Consider the following 7,390-nt stretch of genomic DNA (forward strand, 5'->3'; position numbering starts at 1 on the left):
TTCAAAGATGGTGGTTTTGTGGCTGAGCACATGAATGAGGTCAGCAACATATTGAACCAGCCCTTCGCTATGAAGATGGTCTTGGACGATGAACTATAGGCTTTGCTATTGCTTAGTTCATTGCCCGACAGTTGGGAGACATTGGTAGTGTCTCTGAGTAACTCCGCGTCAGACGGAAAGGTGTCCATGGAATAGGTAACTAGATGTCTCTTCAATGAGGAGACAAAGAGGAAGTCTCAGGGGTCTACTCAATAAGAGGCCCTTGTGACACAAGATCGGGGGAGAGGAAAGAACAGAAAGGGTGAGAAGGCCCAATTTAAATCAAGAGACAAGTCGAGTATCAAGAAGGATATCGAATGCTAGAATTGTGGCAAGAAGGGCCACTACAAGCATGAATGTCATAAGAATAAGAATGACAAGAAAGGAAAATGAAAGGAGAATGAAGATGAATCAAACTCCACTTCTCTCACTTCAGATGGTGATGTTGTAGTTATTCTTTCGGCAGATCATAATGTTTGTCTCACGACTACGAGTCAGGACACCGACTAGGTGATAGACTCAGAAGCCTCGTTTCATGTGACTTCACGCAGGGATTTCTTCACAAGCTACAAGTCAGGTGACTTTGGGACCATGAAGATGGGAAATTCTGGCATATTAAAGTCGTATGGGTCAATGATATTTGTGTGAAGACCGATGTAGGTTGAAAATTGTTTCTCAAGGATGTGAGGCACATTCCAGACCTTCACCTCAACTTGATGTCGACGGAAAGGTTAGATGATGATAGCTATGAAAGACGATTTGTTGGTGGGTGATGAAAGCTCGATAAGGGTTCGTTGACCACAGCTAGAGGGATGAAGTATTACACCCTTTACAAGGCAAGTGTCAGTGTGTGTAAGGGTGGGTTGAACACAGTGGAGGATTCAGCTACTGACATGTGGCATAGGCTCTAGGCCACATGAGTGAAAAGGGGCTTCAACTACTAGCGAAGAAGCGGCTCCTTCTAGAAGTGACAGGTATACCTCTCAAAACCTGTATTGACTGTTTATTAGGGAAACAGAATAGAGTTTTATTTGTTAAATCTATTTTCCATGTTAATAAAATGTATGCATTAGATTTGGTTTATTTTGATGTCTGTGGTCCTATGAAGACAAAAACCTTGGGTGGGGCATTATATTTTGTCACTTTTATAGATGATGTTATAGGAGGGTTTGGGTTTATGCTTTGAAATCTAAGGACGAGGTCTTTGGTGTGTTTAAAATGTTTTATGCTATGATCGAGAGAGACACGGGTAGATCATTAAAGTGCATTTGCACTGACAATGGTGGTGAATCCTCACTAACAATGGTGGTGAATACATTGGTGACTTCCATGAGTATTATAAATCCCTAGATATATGGCATGAACAGACAGTTCCCAAGACCCCCCAGCATAATGGTGCGGTTGAGCGAATGAATCGCACCATTGTAAAGAGAATCAGATGCATGTTATCCCATGTAAAGTTGCCCAAGATGTTCTAGGGAGAAGCAATGCACACGACAGTGTATTTGATAAATAGGTCTCCATCAGCCACGTTGAATGGAAAAGTACCTGAGAAGGTGTGGACTGGACAAGATCCATCATACAGTCATCTCAGGGTGTTTAAACGCAAGGCATCCGTTCACGTACCAAAGGACACAGAGTTCCAAGTTTGATACGAAGATCAGGTAATGTATGTTCTTAGTGTACGGTGATGAAAAGTTCGGCTACAAATTGTAGGATCCGACCGAGAAAAAGATCGTCAGGAGCAGAGATGTGGTCTTCTTTGAAGATCAATGTATAGAAGATGTTTGTAAGCCAGAGAAGTCCCAGCCTAGTTCAGGTGAGCTAAAAGACATGGATACGGTTACTCCTCCTGTGGTGCCTAATGATGGGGGAGCACAGTAAGGTGCAGAGGACGAGGGAGTTCCTAAAGAAGATGGACTGAGGGAGCAACCCCCACTTGATCCACCTGTTGAGCCACAGGTAAGGAGGACATCTAAAGACAGACACCCATCCAATAAGTACTCGTTGCATGAGTACATTATGTTCACTGATGAGGGAGACCCAAAAGATTATTTTGAGGCCTTAACCGACGAGCATAAGGGGGAGTGGTTGAAAGCTATGCAAGAGGAGATGGAATCCTTACATAAGAACCACACCTATGATATGGTAAAAATGCCTAGGGGCAAGAAAGCTTTGAACAATAAGTGGGTATTTAAAAAGAAGATTGAGCAGAAGAATTCACAAACGAGGTTCAAGGCCAGACTTGTGGTGAGAGGGTTTGGTAAGAGGAAAGGTATAGACTTCGAGAAGATACTCTCACCAGTGGTGAAGATGACATCCATACGGGTGTTGCTTGGGTTGGCGACTAGCATGGATCTGGAGATAGAGCAATTAGATGTTAAAACTGTCTTTCTTCATGGTGACCTTGAAGAAGAGATCTGCATGCACCAACCAGAGGGGTTCAAAGTCAAAGGCAAAGAGCATATGGTGTGTAAGCTTAAGAAGAGCTTGTATGGCTGAAACAAGCTCCAAGGCAATGGTACAAGAAGTTCAACTCGTTCATGTTAAAGCATGGATATAATAGATGGAGTCAGACCACTATGTGTTCACACACAAGTTCTCATATGGCGATTTCTTAGTTCTACTGTTATACATTGATGACATCTTCATCATGGGCAAAGACATCAAGAAGATTGACAGGCTAAAACAGGAGTTGGGTAAGTCGTCTGTGATAAAAGATTTGAGCCTGGCTAAACATATCCTATGAATGGAGATAACCCGTGATAGAAGCAACAGAAAGCTTTGGTTGTCATAAGAGCGGTATATTGAGAAAGTCCTAAAGCAGTTCAATATGAATGCAGCGAAGCCAATCAGTACTTCACTGGATGGTCACTTCAAATTGACTGACAAGCAGTATCGAAAGACGAAGGCAGAGGTGGATGAGATGAGGAAGATACCCTACGCGTCAGCGGTAGGAAGTTTGATGTATGTTATGGTGTATACGCGCCTAGACATAACATATGTGGTTGGTGTTGTCAGCTGGTATCTTGCTAATCTTGGCAAAGAACATTGGGCAGCGGTGAAATGGATACTGCGGTATCTAAAGGCTCATCCAAGTTGAGCCTATGCTATGGTTACGGAAAACTTATGTTAAAAGGCTACACAGATGCAGATATGGCAGGTGACATAGACTCCAGGAAGTTTACATCGGAGTTCATGTTCACGTTTGTAGGGGGAGTGATCTCTTAGCAGAGCAAGCGACAGAAGGTCATAGCATTGTCGACGACAGAGGTTGAGTATATTGGAGTCACAGAGGCATGTAAAGAGATGTTTTGGATGAAGAGGTTCCTACAAGAACTTATCCTGAAGCAGGACCAACACGTGGTCTATTGCGATAGTCAAAGTACTATACACTTGAGCAAGAATCCAAGTCAGTACTCCAAGATAAAGCACATAGAGATTCGGTATCACTGGATCAGGGATACTTTGGAACAGAATGTGTTACAGCTTAAGAATGTCCACACTGACGATAATGGGTCAGACATGATGACCAAGGCATTGCTTAAGGGCAAGTTTGAGGTTTATAGAAACCTAGCTGCTTGAAGAAGGTGAATTCCTCCTAAGTCGGAAAAGAAAAGATTTGATGGGGTTTTCCTCCTCAGTTCAAAAGAAAGGTAGTGCAGCCTGTTGTAAAACGAATGTCTTAAATCTTATTTCACCGCGCTGCTCGACCAGTCGAGGAGGCTGCACGACCAGTCGAAGGGAGCTGCTCGACTAGTCGAGGCTCGCTCGACTCGAAGTCCAGCGTGCTAGATTTTTTGGCATTGACCAGTCGAGGGTCAGGCTTGACTAGTTAAAGGGGTCCTTCGACCAGTCGAGGACCTGGCTCAACTAGTAGAGGGTTACGCAGATTCTCCGTGGATTTTGTGCGGACTACGTAAATTTCAGGCGGTTTCGTAAAGGTGCGGAAGGGGAGTTTCCTAAACTATAAACAGGGGTCCCTAGAGCTATTCTAGGGTATGCTAAGGTGTTTTCACGACCAAGGTGAGAGAGAGAGAGAGAGAGGAAGCTTGTGGAAAGGAGGATTCTGCTCATGGAGGTGATCTACTGCGCAGTCGATGTCTCAGCGCTTCTACGTCCTCGTGATTGATGAGATCTCTCCGTTTTCATTATTTTCTTATTGTTCATCCACTCATACGTTAGTGAAGAAGGTTTGATCCAAGCGAGGTATGCTTGTGATCGGTTGTAACGTTCTACTTCAGAGTGAATTGTTGCTCTGGACTAGGTCCCGTGGTTTTTACCTCTTTGAGGGTTTTCCACATAAAATCTCTTGTGTCGTGTAGTTTGTGTTTTGATTTATTTCATTAATTTATTATATCCCATAATTCTAGTGTTTTGGAAGGCAAGATCCTAAGGTTTTTTGTGCAACGCTCCCAACAAATTATATAGAAAGAATGATTGTAACTATCAACATTTGAAGATGAATTTCGAAAAATGAAAAGAACATTTTCAACAGGTATCATCTAACATCATCAAATTAAGCTTGATTATAAGTTCGATCTTACTTACAGAAGTAACGAGAATATGGACGGTTCAATTATTGACAATCTCAGCATGTGGGTGAAATTGTGGTAAACCACTATAGTAGAAGTACGAAGGTATGTCCAAGTGTCCTAAAGGGGGGTGAATGAGAGTTTTAAGGTTTTAATCTTACTTAGAAATTAATGCAATTAAGTTATACAAAATAAAGCAAAATTATCATAAAACCATTCACCTTTAAAAGTAAGGACAAGAAAACATATAACTGTGTTTGTTGTGTTAAACATGTAGTGTTTATGAAATAAGCATATTACAAATCACCATACATGAGAAAAGGCAAGTATCACAAACACAGCGATATATAGTGGTTCGGCTATTTTTCCACTCCACTCTCGGCGGACACACTCTCTCTTAAAGTGTGCCGGATTTCACTATCCGATGGTTTTAAATCAGGTTAACCATGAACCTTCACAGCCCTACAGAAGGACTCTAGATTTATATCCTACACAAGGACAAAGGTCCTACTCAAGAACCTAACGATTTAGGCCACAGAAGCCAAGGTCCTACACAAGGGCCTAAGGTTTAGACCACATAATCCAAGGTCCTACACAAGGGCCTTAGGCCACATGGACCAAGGTCCTACACAAGGGCCTACACGTATTCTCCCATCGGAGGCCTATGAAAGGTCTTGCCGAGTTTGTCAACTCAAACTCTGAATCCCAATACTACACAAGGAAAGAGCTTCAGACTCAATGGACTCTATATACTTACTAATAAATGAGTGAGCCCCGTTTAGCACTTATTATTGAAGATCTTCATGCTGATGAAGAGTCTTCAGCTCCCTTGAACCACAACCACTTGTAAATGCTCCAATTGACGATGCGCGGTTGTTGGGTTTAGGGTTCGATCTGATCTTCTCTAATGAATGATATGCAATTAAGACCTAGAGAAGATTCTCATGAGCTTAGCATCTAAGGATCCCAACACAATGATTTGTTAATAAATAATGTTGTTGGAAGATCAATGAATGCTAGAGTTCATAGTTCAATCCAAGCTATTGATTATGTCAATGAATGCTTGAGCAATGGATTAAATGATGAACTCCTATAGGAAAGAGAACTTAAGAATAAGGGTATTAACTATAGCAATAACTCACTCAAAACTCTCCTTAATACGAGCTCAAAAGTCTATGAAGCAACCCATGTGGTATATAAAGACAAATCCCAACAGTAAAAAAAAAAAAAAAAAAAAGAGCAGGAATCTGACATTATCGATGCCATCGAAAGGTATTCAATGTCATCAAAGTTTCCTTCGATGTCATCGAACCTTCTCCGATTACATCAACTTTCTACACCAAGATATTCAGTTAAGTGCAGGACAGATTCTGTCCGATCTCATCGAGCAACTTTCAATATTATCGACGTGCACTTCGATGCCATCGATGGATGGTTCGATGCCATTGAGATTTCCTTAAAGAATACACTTTGGTTGTTTGACTGATTGAAGCCATTTTCGATGTCATCGACTAGTGTTTTGATGCCATCGAGGATGTCATCGATTTTGATTTGATGTCATCGAGAGAAAAATAATTTACCTCTAAAAACTCTCTGGACCATTTGTCCCATATTTCGATGTCATCGATCAGACCTTCGATGGTATCAGAATTTGAATTTCGATTGCATCGAACGGCTGTCATTGTAATTGAAGATAAAAGATTTTCCTTGAAAGCTCACTGGACAAACTGGTCCATATTTCGATATTATCGAACCATCTTCGATACCATCGAAAGCTTACTTCGATATCATCGATAGGAGTTCAGTTGCATTGAAGAACACTTAGAGTATTTCAAATATGGTGGAGGGAAGAGGTTAAGGTCGATGTTATCGAAGTGGGCTCGATGCCATCAAAACTTATGGTTCGATGCCATCAAACATCACTTGATGCAATCGTCAATCCCCAGCATATATTCAATTTATTGTTGGACTATTTGGCCTTGGTTTCGATGCAATCAAACCATGTTCGATTCCATCGAAACTGTCCTCAATTGCATATTGATGCAATCATCAAGACACGAAGTTTACCTGTATAGTTCAAATTTCCTCAAATACTTAAACTATTCTAAACTAAGCTTACCAAGAGTTTTTCAAAAACAGTTGTGGATAAGTTTAGGTTCTTATAAATGGGGTCATATACCTCAAGGGTTTAGTTAGGGAAGTGAGGCTTTGTTTACCTGTGTAGAGCACTCGAACTTTCTTCGATTGATGACTCTTTGATCTTATAGTCTTCAGTTTGGGGCTCACTTGACAGACTGACTCATCACTCACATATATTGACAAACAAGGGCACTTTCAATGGGCCCCATTAGGTGCACCATCTTAGCATGTGAGCCCTAGTAAGTGGTGATGCGTTGGACTCTGAGCTACTACAGATGCGAAACAAACTCATAGGGAAATGATAGGGTGGGGTCGGTTTAACCGTTGAATGGTAGAACTGTCTCCTCTCAATACACATGGCAGGTTGAATTATCATCAACGATCGTCCATCTTGAGTGTTCCTACCATGGATTGTCCTATCTAACAGATCGATGGGGGGTAAAAATTATAGAAGTACAAAATGCTTGAAGGTTTACATTAAGGGGCTGTTTGGCATCTCTACAAATAAGAGTTTATTAGTTTATTTCTTTTTTATTTTAAAAAATAATAATAAATAAAGAAATAAATCTTTTTGACTGTTTGGTAAAAGTCTAATCATAGTGCTTATTTATTTATAAAGTAACAAATAAGCTCCCATTTTATAAGTTGTAGAGGAATTACTTTTTGAAATGGAGCCT

This window comes from Magnolia sinica, chromosome 11 (genome assembly GCF_029962835.1).
Source record: "Magnolia sinica isolate HGM2019 chromosome 11, MsV1, whole genome shotgun sequence".
Taxonomy (NCBI): Eukaryota; Viridiplantae; Streptophyta; class Magnoliopsida; order Magnoliales; family Magnoliaceae; genus Magnolia; species Magnolia sinica.